This window comes from Neolamprologus multifasciatus, chromosome 7 (assembly GCF_963576455.1).
Source record: "Neolamprologus multifasciatus chromosome 7, fNeoMul1.2, whole genome shotgun sequence".
Classification (NCBI taxonomy): domain Eukaryota; kingdom Metazoa; phylum Chordata; class Actinopteri; order Cichliformes; family Cichlidae; genus Neolamprologus; species Neolamprologus multifasciatus.
The window spans coordinates 26,593,988-26,604,366 of NC_140445.1; the positions used below are offsets into that span (position 1 = coordinate 26,593,988).

Consider the following 10,379-nt stretch of genomic DNA (forward strand, 5'->3'; position numbering starts at 1 on the left):
CACTTGTATCACTTTTGTATGCTTGCTCTGCATATACTGCAGAAGCTTGGACTTCCCTCTAAAAGGCACAAGTTGTTCATCCACTGTAACACAATCACTGAGGATGAATTTCTGCCTGCAGTTGACCAGGAACAGACCCCATATGTAGCGGAAAGCTGCCATGGGGTTTGTTTTCAGTCGGTAGGCTCTGGTCCTCTTGTCATCAAAGTGCAAGAAACTGTGAATATCTTTAAATCTTTGAATTTACATACTGGCCTTGTACCATGGGTTATGCAGAGGACTCCCAAAAAACACACTGACTGGTACATCCCAGTTCTTCTCACTTCCTGCAAGAATGGTCAATCAAATGAAGGCCAGGAGCTCTTTTTCCACTCTTTTCCCCTGTCTGTTGCTACTCTTCGTGCCTCCATGTTTGTGCATGTCAGCACCTCTTCTATTATATTATCAGACATGAACATCTTCCATGCATCTATTGGGGAGACAGTACTAAACCCAGGTGCAAGCCCTGGCCAACTAATTCAGAATATTGTGGCTAGAGCAGTAAGAGGGGCTCATTCTGTTGGACTCAATATCCATTTCCTCTTTAGAGGACTCATCAGAGGACTCCTCTGTGTCTGACTGGCCTTGTTCAGTGGGGGGGACAATAGTCTGGGACCTCTATATTTGAGATGTCAGATTCTGAGTCAGTGCCTCTGATGGGCTCTTCATCCCATCCGTCCTGGATCATTTGTAGGGCAAGGTCCACAGGGATCCTAGCTGGCCTCATAGCACCCATGTTACTTTAAATATTAAAAAAAAAAAAAATCACAAAGGACAATGTTTGAAATGCACAGGAAACTATAAACAGGGCTGCACATAAATGGTCCGCAGGAGCACATTTGCTGTCAAAATAAAAGACGCATACCAGATAAGAAGTTGGGACGCTCGTTTGCGTACATTAGATGTTCTGGAGGAGGACAGACATTTGTTCAGAACTCTTAAAGATGTCAAAATAGCAAGCTCCGTAAGCAATTACTTTGGTGTTCCTCCACCACAAAAGAAGCGTGTATTCTCTGAATTTCCGGGAATACCTTTATTTTGACAGCGAATGCACACCTGTGGACCACTTATGTGCAGCCCTGACTATAAATCATGTATGTTACTGTGTAAAAATTAATTCCTGATCCATCAGAAGTGTAAGTGGGACAGTCAGAGTTGCTAAGAATGAAAGTTCCATAGAAGATTCCATAGGAACTGCTTGGGGTCATTTTTGACCCCACTTGTGGAAGAGTGGGGTAGTGATACAAAAACAGCATTTTCTTTAAATTAATGAAAAAATAAATAAAAATGCAAATGGCCTCATGTTACAAACATATTTTATGAGGAATACCTGGAATATGAATATATTACAACTTTTCATTTTAAAGATTTTGAAGAAAAACAACCCATGGGGTCATTTTTGACCCCACGTGTGCATCTAAGGGTTAAGGATACACCCAAAAAGTGTTCCCAGACAGAAGAGTAAAATAATAGTACAATAAAATTCAGACATCTTGGCAATTTGGCATTGAATTCAGACATAAAACTCAGCAGTGTCGAGACTGCATCGACAAAAACACAGTGTTTGCCTCATATTCACTGTGTTGGGATACGGTCACCCCACCACCACTTGGGTCACCAGCTCAGAGGGAGCATTTACACCCTTTTCCAGCAGGCTTGGCAGTGCTAATTCTAATCCCAGGCACTTCATACTCAGTTGTAAATCACCCAAGTACGAGTTGGAGATCATCTCTAGAAGAAACCAACAGGACCACATCCTCTTCAAAAGCAGAGATGAAATACGGAGAAGATCTACACGGACATCATCCACCTGATCATCCACCCTCTAGCTAAGCTATAGAAATTCTGACCATAAAAGAATAAAGAACAGCCCTGGCAGAGTCCAGCATCCACCAAGATTGAGTCTGATTCGTTGCTGCCAATGCAAACTAAGGTGTCAGTACAGTTGTAGATGGACCGAATAGCATATGACAACGGACGGATACCCTATACTCTTACTCCCTGAAACACCTACTGAATGTCCTCTCAGTCAACAAAACACACATAGACTGAAACTTTTGTTATCATAATGAAGCTATGATAACACAAAGAACATTACAGATGGTTGAGTAATATTTAAAAATTAAGCATTTTCCACTGAAAAATATCAGATGTTTACTATTTCTATCAAAATATTTCCACAGTGAAAACTGACATTAGCGTGTTGTTTTCAGGCCATGTGCCGTTCCAAACCAACAAGCATGGAAAAGGAAAGGGGCTTATAAAATGCTTCACAGAATCTGTACTGATGCAGGCTTACAAACCATAAGCTGTGAATGCGTAGCACCTGTTTTGTCTCTGATATGGAGGAAACACTTCATGAAGAAAAGTGTTTCATAAATCATGTTTTTCTTTTTTTGATTTTCTTAATAAATTCGTCTGACAGCAGCATAAATAACTGAAGACGTTGGTTGAAGTTCATTTCTCTGTTGCAGAAAGAAGAAGGCCTCTCCAACCTTGCTGTATTTCTACCATTTAATTAAAAGGCCCTTCAAATTTTACAAGTGTGACCCTAAGCCAAGTTACTCTCACCGTGGAGTGGGAGGGCACTGGTGCCAGACTGGACTTGGACCAGAAAGAAGTGCAGGGACACTTTGATGCAGTATTAATCTGGGATATTTCCAAAGAATAGTGCTTGTTATTGTCTTTTGCTTTTTTAGATAAATGTATTTTTAAACTCTTTTAAACACTCACAAGTATTCATGTATTAGCATAAGGTTTTGTACATTCACATGACTGTATTTGGTGGATGTTGACAGAAGAGAACTGAACCAAATTTAAAGACAACTGAACTGGAAATTAAGCTGATCTGCCCATTCAGTTCCCCTTTTGTGTAGTTTTTGTTCTGTTGTGTCTGGATTGATGCTCTGAATAGTTTGTATGTATTTGAGGTCATGCATTAATGTAATGTAATGTAAAACAGCAATGAACTAAGCAATGCCCCCCCCCCCCCCCCTTTCATGCATATGCAGGTGAAGAATGGTAGGAAGTTTCATAATGTAAAACTTCTAATATTTTTAGTACATTAGCGGGTTGCTTTGTTTTTGAGGAAATAATAATCTGGCAGAGAACACAGAGTTATCTTTTGGGTTATTTATCCTGGAAAGTAAAAATCACGTTTACAGTCAATAATGCAAATAAATGTAAAAAGAAAAAAAATAACTTGCACAGATGTAATTACTGTAGTACTTTCCCAGTGCTCAGTCCCAAGTTGTGCAGAAGATCCAAGGCCTGTGTTACTGGTGCAACGACATTAAAATGCATAGGACTGCAGAAAGAGTGCAAGACAGAAAAAAACACTGAACAAGAAGTGCCAAAATATCTGCAGTGGCTTAGCCTAATATAACACACTTAGTCAAACAAAACAAAGCAACCCGCTAATGTACTAAAAATATTAGAAGTTTACATTATGAAACTTCCTACCATTCTTCACCTGCATATGCATGAAGGGGGGGGGGGGGGGGGAGAGAGAGAGAGAGAGAGATGACTTATAAAATTAAGTACTCATCAAATAATTTATAATTGACACAATGTGCCCTTTAGAACTCTTCTGTCATTGTAGCAGACAGATACTCATTAATCTCTACTGTATGTACTCGCACAGCAGCAGATTGAGGGCATGGCAACGAAGCATGTCTGCCAAAAGTCAGCAATTTCTGTTTCGATTTGGGGGAAGAGCAGGGGAAACAAAAACAATGTTGGGGTCTTGTCAATTCACCTAACAATGATAAACACGTAACACAAAATGACATGCTGTCCTCCATCACTGCAGCAGATCCAGACAGCCATCTGCGAGGAGTAATGCAGCCTGTCTAGTCTCTGCTCCCCGCCAGTTACTCTTCTGCTCAGTTGTTTATTTATTTCAAAGTTGGGAGGAAAGTGCATTGTCATCCAATATTTGCTCTTTGGAAATATTATCAGTAAGGACAGACTGAAACAATGACTCCATTGCAGCACACTCTGTGTTCCAACAACCACATGATGCTGCGTGTTGATGCAATATGTGCAAGTCATGAATTTGTCCACTGGAAGGGAAGTTTCAGATTAGATCTTTTTTTTTAATGGAAAAGACCAACAAGTCTATCAGAATAATGACAGAAGTGATACAAAAACAGCACCTAAAATAGACCAAGCATGTAAATAACTGTAAGAAATTAGTTCAAATTGGGTGTACACCGCCTCTGGCCCTGTGGTAGCTGGGATAAGCTACCGTGATCAACCAAGTTACTGATCTAGAGCATAAAGTAAGCACTATTGTATTTGAGAGAGTGCCAGACAGACAAACACATGGAGAATAGAAAAAGTGACTTTCATGAAAGGATTCGCAATATAGAGTTCAGGAAATAGAGTGTGATTACATTCGCCGAGCAGTGAGAACTGGATCCCTGTTGTCACTGCTTATAACCTACTGTTTCCTGCCAAGCAGATGCAGGTGGGAAGTCTGTACCATGAAGAGAGCCAGCCGAGAAAATCAAAGACATCCAAAGAAATAGTTTTTACTGCTGTCAATCTGTCAAATATAAAGTATACATCAAACACCTCAACTGTGATTTTACATGCTGTGGGATTTAGAATTTGTGTAAGCAATTATACAAAGTCAGTCACTATCAGTACCAAGCAAAGAGGTCTTAATTAGAAACACAACAGCTTTAAACATGTTGCCTCCTGCTTGCTGGATGGAATCCATTACCATTATATTCGGCTTTTTAACATAATCAGTATCGCAGCATTATATCCAAAGCTCTATTTTACATTTTTTCACACATCTAATGTCTTCAGGGACAAAGAAAGTTTTCCTTGTTTTACTTTCCAGGTCTGCAAATTATTTCCTGCCAAGACTTTCCTGTACATTGTCCCAGCCATACAATTTCCATAGCAGCCCCAAAAGAGCCAGCGTTACTGTGCTCAAAATTAGGTTGTACAATTTTTTAAAGAGATTTAAAGCTCCTAAAAACACAAATGGAGCTGATTCACTTTGTCTGCAGCATTATACTTAACTCAATAGAGACGTGTAGCTCAATTTGGAAGAATGACAGCTTAATAACATGTACTAAAAATGATGGTTTTGACCACTCTGACTGACAATACTTGTAACCGTGTCTCAAACTGCAATTACAGTATGATATTTGTTTGCCTGCGGTTTTGCATTGATTGCGGATTATGTTTAGTTTCATTTTGCATTTTTCACATTCCCCTCCCTTGATTTTAGTTCTGAAGTTAAAAGAAGAAAGAAAAACTTTTTAAAGAGAAGAAGATGGATTTTTATTATCTTTTTAAGTTTCTTATGAGCAGTGTTCAACAGTAATGTGTTAAGCATATTTTATTTACCATGAGTAATCTAAGAAATTACTATTTCTAAAACAGTTATGCTGCAGGTAGTACTGCTGGATTTTTGCAGTAGCAGTTTTTATCAGATCTGTTTTTGTTTTTGTTCGTTTTCCTTGCCATCACCACAGGTCCGCTCGGGTCATGTCAGCCACACGGCAAAAAGCTAAATGAAGAATGCAAGAAGATGTGAAGGGAGAAAGTTGTACTTTGAACAGCTGGAAGTATTTTCAATATTTTTAGTTTGTCTCGGCCAAAAATGCACAGAATATTGTCAATTCTTTTTGAACTTTGTTTCAGCAGGAGCACCTTTCAACCGTGAAAGCTATCTGATTTGATAGCTCAACAATGAGAAATTTGCTGAAAATACACTCACGTTGACAGGAAGGCCTCTACCATTGTTAATGCACACTCATATAAATTGGATTTTAGAGCAGGACACGGAGGTGGAAAGACCTTAATTGAACAAGATTTGAAAAGGCTCGGCACTTGTCAGGATTCATTGGCTTCAAGATAGCAGTTTGGGTGACTGTTGACTTCTCCAAGATCAATAAATGGAAATGATTCAGGCTTAACATTTTTTTAAAGGAGGATGGTTAATGAAAGCCATATAACAATAATAATAATAATAATAATAATAATAATAATAATATAGGAAAGTAGTTGTATATCTTTTTTAAAGAATTAGGTAACGATAAGTAACATTACAAAGTAATACCTGAGAGCTCGTGGGTTTTAAGCATAGCTTTACACGCGTCTAAGCCATGGCAGCTTATGCTCAAGTGGAGCTTGTTTCGCAGACAAGCTGAAACCGCACATCATAAATCTCATGTTAGTATAAATTTACACATCGAGGCACATGTAGACAGAGGTGTGACTGAATACACACGCCTCGAGGGAAACAAATGGAGAAGAAATGAAGAGAAGATGATCGTGTCATCTGTGGGTGACAACACTTCCAGAGGAAGCACGTTGATGATGATGCCACACTCAAAGTATAACATTTGAAGAAGGCTCCAATCTCTCACAGCTTCATTGCCATGGTAACAGCAAAGTGATGCAAAAGCTGGATCTCGCTATAAACTCCTGAAAGTTCTTTAGGGTCAGATTGCTGCAGCGGATTTATATTTACTGTTTTATATCCTACATTTGAATTCTGTTTGCAGTGGATCAAATGATTAATTTTTAGTTTGTGACCTATCGATCTGCATATATGCTTCTTATTTGATGAAGAATAAAAATGCAGTAGAAGACACATCATGGTGGTAGTCATTAGTCATCTAGCTTTTGATATAGGGGCAGTGGAAAGGCAGCAGAGATCTGATGTGTTTTAGCTATTTCCATATCTCTTAACCACTCCCAGCAGCTCTGTTTTAGAACACTGTAAAAAGAATAACCCTACTCAAATTAAAAAAAATGATGTCCAATTGTCACATCCAAAATATTTGACTTCATAGAATCCAAATTGAGTCACTTGATATGACCTGATACTTTTATGTTGATATAAACAATATTACTAGACTTGACTGAAACTTTAAATTTTGCATTGATCCAAATTGATTTTTTTACATAGAACCATACAGTATTTTAATTATTGAACCAAGCTAATATATTGAAATTTAACCAACCTAATGTATTCACATCGAACCAAATTAACATGAACTAATATGTTTGTGTTGAAGCCAGGTAATTGATTTACATATATTCAAACTATATTTTTTACATTTCATTTTATTTCAGTTCAAAAATGCTCTGCATTTCCTATAAAAAACAAGACAGATGGCCAACCAATTATTTCAAAATTATTTATTGTTCCAAACCATTTTAACTATAATCAATAGAGAGGATTAGTAATATACAGATTTAGTGCTACGGCAGAAATGATTAGAGAAATGTTTGTTTTATAAAACCTGCAATCTTTTGAAAACCAGTATAAAACCTGCAACAGTGTCTAAAACTGGCATAAAACCATTATAAAAACTCTTTTTAAACCAATTTGCAAGTACTCAAAAACGTTTAGATGTGCACTGTGCCTGTACAATGTAAAAAAAATCTACACATGTATCAATGAAATCAACTTAAATCTCCCTTTCAAATGGGTGTTCTTATAATTTTTGAATGTAGAATACCACTGCAGGCCAACCAAGCAAAATAACCAAGCACACATGCACATGCATGTGCACATACACATGCACACATGCATGCAAACACACTACTGTGCAGTGTTAAGTTCACAATTAAGTTTGCGAATCTTAAAGCTAATTTCAGTTCAACTTCCTTTTCAAAATCTCTTGAGTCTGTGATGGTTGGCTCATCCAATTCAGAGTTCAATGAGTCTGTAGGATAGCAGCTGATAGATGATGTGACAAATATTCCACTTTTAAAGTCTTTAACAGTGCATGAATTATGTTTTCTCCATTTATGGGTCTTGAAACTGCCATAAATATTGCTTTTGTATGAGCAACCATTAAACATACAAGAGACAAGTTCATTTTTTTTTAAATGTTGATTGATATGTTGAAAAAAATCATACTCTGTGGAAAGCTGATTGTGGTCACAAATGTAGCACTTGAATGAAGAGGCTTTTTGTGTGGACTCCTGAGAAAGATGGTTCCTAGCTAGATGTTTTTGTAGACCGTTCCATGTCCTGGATGAACAGGGGCAATTTTCATGGATGCATGGGTAAGGACGGTGCCTGCCATGAAACCGATGATCAAGTCGATAATGTTGTAGTAGCTCAGATTTTCCTGAAAATGACAGGCTGCAGTCCTTGCATTTCCACATCCGATAACTGAGGAAACAAAGGGAATATATTAAATTCCCAAACAGGTAATGTTTGTATTGGTTCGATATATAGAATTCCAAAAATGAATTTGTCCATCTGCTGCAATGACAATTTATTTGACCACCCCCTTCCATCAGTATGAGAATGAGAAAATAATGGAGGGCTTTTCCTTTTTGTGTTGAGAGTAATTCCCCCCCAAGATTACATCCCTAGTCAAACTCTGTTTGAAGAAATGCCTCAGAAGGGGGCGGTGCCTGATGGACCAGCATTCATGTGGGTGGCAGGCTGAGCTGTGATTGACACGTCGCACTACTTAAACAGCAATTTACCCTCAAAACACCTTTTTTTCTGCTTATAAACTGTATTAGTGAGTCTTTACCTATGCAACCTTTCAGTTACTGGGCATTTCTTTTACAATTTCATGTAAACTTGTTAAATTCTACACTTTTTGGTCTAAAAATGTCTTAGTGCTGCCCTCTTAGGGTTGAAAGGTGGCTATTGCATTTGAATTTTGTGATTGGCTGAAAGCAGTTCATGCCTACGTCACCGGTACATGCCCGTCACCGGTACATGCCAGTCACCAGCATCGTCTCTAAGACACATTCGCAACCTTGGGGTCCCAACCCCAATTGGGGTCGCGAGATAATTCTTGGGGTCGCCAAATCATTTTGGAAAAATATAAATGAATGTAGCTTCCGAATGAATGACAAGTGGTTGGTCTCAAACAGGTATTTTATTACTCAAAGCCAGTTACTGGCTTTGAGTAATAATAGTAAATGTGGGGGGGGGGGGTTTAGCTCTGAATAAACAGATGAACAGAAGCGCTTTTGGACCGTTGTGGAGAAATATGCATCTGGTGTGAACAGCGGAGCAGCTGACAGTGTATGATTTTCCTAAGCGCACCACTTCGAAGTGTTCCTGTGGCCAATGTAAACCATGTGTAAGAGTTAGACCAAAAAGGGTAGAATTTAACAAGTTTACACAGAAATGTCAAAAACTGCCCAAAACTGAAAGATTGCATTGTAAAAACCCATTATAACAGTTTCTAAGCAAAACAAGTTGTTAGGCTTCAGTTACTCTTTAAGTAGTTACACTCCAAAATAACAGGACACAACCAAAATGAAATGTTCCCTTTGCCCTCCATAGAAAATGTTGCTGCATTTAGAACTGGACAGAGGAAATTAGTGGACAAGGATCTCTTACTAACTCACACAACGGATGTAACTAATGCAATAGCAATATTACTTACTACTACAAAAGTGATTTTCAGAGTGCTTTTCAATTACGAAGACTAGAAAAGGGGAAATGGGGCACATCTCCCTACACAACCAGCACTGAGCACACACCTGGGTGAAGCCGAGAGAGCAATTATTGCACACAATAGTGCCAACACATCAGCAAGGTGAATGAGAGGATAATGAGGGAGGGTCTAGATTATTGTGAAATGTTTAAAAAGGATGTGCAGTGTAAATGCAAAATGATACCTGTTCAGATTAAATGAAAATGTATGCTTCAGCCATGGAATGGATGGAGCGATCTGTGGTTCTGAAAGCATACAGAAAAAAAAGAATAATGTTACTTCTCTATAAAACACATAACATAGAAAAACCAAGAAATACGTAACATGACATACACATCCTTATAAAAAGCTAGTACTATAATTTGATTTAGGTTTACCAAACAGTCTACAGACCAGCCATTAGCAACTAAGTTTGGCATAGGGTCAATTTTTTGCTGTTAAAATTAAAATTTCTTCAGAAAATGCACATTTTTCCGAGCCGCGCCTGAAAGTCAATTGAAGGAATTAGTCTTATGTCATTGATCTTATATGCTGGCTTGTTATTTCTGTCTCTAAATCATGCACATTAATAATTATCTTTTGCGCTCGGTGTACACACACATAACACACAGATATTTATATGAAGAGAGACAGAGACAAACGTGCGAGCACAAACACAAGCTTGTGTCTAGAAACCACGAGCTCACCAGAAAAATTCAAACGAAGCGGAGCACGGAGTTATACTATGAATGTTATGAACTATGAACTTATGCTAGCTAGCTGTATCCACCACCGATGCATCGTGGTAACGCTAGCTAGTTAGTATACTGGTAAAAAAACGGCTTTTTGCCAAACTTGCATTCCCAACTGTGATGGTCGGTTGCTGGTAACCAGTTCTAACGTCGCGCCGGA

General features: G+C 38.3%; 1 long non-coding RNA gene across 1 annotated transcript; it reads right to left on the reverse strand.

Annotated features, from left to right (window-relative positions):
• Positions 1-7,114: 7,114 nt before the first annotated feature.
• On the reverse strand, positions 7,115-10,166 carry LOC146514422 (uncharacterized). Its single transcript, XR_014875427.1, has 2 exons — positions 9,673-10,166; positions 7,115-8,194 (listed from the first exon to the last, which is right to left on the reverse strand). It is a non-coding gene; the product is annotated as an uncharacterized LOC146514422 (long non-coding RNA).
• Positions 10,167-10,379: the final 213 nt, after the last annotated feature.